A 2,071-nucleotide genomic window follows, 5' to 3' on the forward strand; every position below is an offset into this window, starting at 1 on the left:
CACTGGATTATAAAAATAAAAGCATTTTCTGCCATGGCAAAAGCTTTTCAACTCTGCAAAAAATGTTGACCTCTAAATCTAAATTTCTGCTTTAATAAGAATAAAGAAAGACACAACTTCTTTAATGCCCAAATGTTAACAAAGTAGTTTTACTGTTAGCTGTAACAACAAATATCTAGGTGCACATAACATGTTTTCATCCAAAAGTAGCTGCAATTGTAAAGAGAAGTGAATTTCTTTTAGAAATCAATCCATCCATTATTCCCCCATTTATCACGGGGCTTACATCCTAAAAATAACCTGCAATATTCAAAATCTACAAAGTAGACATCTTTAGACATGTTGTTTTTTTTTTTTTACAATTATTATAGATGTTTTAAATCTGTAAATTCCATCACTACACACTTTTCTCAGACAGTTATGAACATTTTCTCCATTTTCCTCAATAAAGCCAGTATTTTAGATAAAAATAAAGATTTGATTGCGATCAAGGATTTTTGTACAGTTGACCACTGAACCTATTCTGTACAGGAGATACAGCAGGGGGGGGGGACTGATTGACAATGGTCTCCTGCCATTCAGAATGGAAAAAAAAATCAAATAAAAATGCACTTAAATAATCAGCAAAACTACAACAGTTAAACCATGTTGAAGTGAGCGGTCATCGGGGTCATAGCTGGGGTCTACCCCACTAAGGGCAAAGGTGAAGCTTCCCCTGGGCAGATCCCAGTTTATCGCAGGGTAATTTCAGAAATGTCACGGTGCCTCTGTCAGCCCCGCCCCCCTCTGCTCTGCTCCTGACTCCACCAGCTGTGGCCACTTCACCCTCATCAACCAGCCTGCTCTTAAGGAGATCCAGCTCAATCATTCAACGCCAGTTCGTTACCCCTTATGGTGACTATGCCTGGTCTAGTTCTGCCCATGCCTTGCTTTTTCCTTGCCTTGCCTCGAACTAACGTTATATCTCCTTGTCACAGGATTCATCAACACGAAGGTCACCTGTGTGGAAGTCACCTGTTTCTCACCTGCTGCCTCTGAGGATGTCAGGAATTATCAGCCGCAATATTACCTCCAGCCACGTCACGAGCCTCCTTCCAGTCTGGATTGCCATCCTGTCAAAATAATCTAGTTATCTCCAGTGAGATTAAAATCTATTTACCAAGCCACTGATCTGTGTTATCATTCTGGGTTTCAGCGTCTGGGTCTGTCCTGCCTGAGAATTATGACAGAACGAACTGGCCAAAATCCAGACCCAGCTGACCCGGAATTCCTCCACCACACAGTCGCTCAGCAGAGGACGTTCCTGGAATTGCATTCCAACGCCATTTCTCGCATGTCAAGTATTCAAGAGGACCTAAATTCACGTATTAACGGTATTTCACGAATCCTTCAGGAAGTAACTGAACAAAATTCTAACCCCACTTTTACAACCTCGCAGCTTTCTTCCGGCAACATCACCACTTCCGCCATGACACCCGAAGATTTCCGACTCCAACCCGAACCTTTCCGCGGTGACGTCGAAGCATGCGGGGGTTTTCTTCTGCAATGCCAGTTACTATTTCAGCGTGCCCCGAGGTACTACCACTCCGAGCATAATAAAATCACCCTAATCATCAATTCTTTACGGAGTAAAGCCTTACAATGGGCTCAGGCGTTTCTGGCTTCTAACCCCATCACTCATCTGTCCTTCGATCATTTCATTGAAGAATTCCGCCTAGTATTTGACCAACCCAGGAAACAAGAAGAAGCCACTCGCAAACTGCTCGCCCTCAGACAACGCAATCGCTCCCTCAGCGAACATGTCATAGACTTTCGGATCCTGGCGGTGCAAGCCGGGTGGTCCGACCCGGCACTCCGTGGCGTATTTTACCAAACACTCAATGAATCCATCAAAGATCATCTCTGCACTCAACCGGAGGCTAACTCCTTCGAGGATTTAGTAGCGGCCGCCCTGCGCTCAGACATCAGGCTACGTGAGCGTAACCATGACCGGATCAGTAAGACCCGACCTGAACCCTCGCGCAGGACCTCCGATGAACCCATACAAATCGGGCATTCTAAGCTCTCTGCG

General features: G+C 44.8%; 1 long non-coding RNA gene across 1 annotated transcript; it reads left to right on the plus strand.

Moving 5' to 3' along the window:
- Positions 1-621: 621 nt before the first annotated feature.
- LOC144988152 (uncharacterized) lies at positions 622-1,166 on the plus strand. Its single transcript, XR_013651977.1, has 2 exons — positions 622-894; positions 978-1,166. It is a non-coding gene; the product is annotated as an uncharacterized LOC144988152 (long non-coding RNA).
- The last annotated feature ends 905 nt before the right edge of the window (positions 1,167-2,071 follow it).

Source organism: Oryzias latipes, chromosome 20, assembly GCF_053564925.1.
Source record: "Oryzias latipes strain Hd-rR chromosome 20, Olatipes_Hd-rR_3.1".
In the NCBI taxonomy this organism is placed as follows: Eukaryota; Metazoa; Chordata; class Actinopteri; order Beloniformes; family Adrianichthyidae; genus Oryzias; species Oryzias latipes.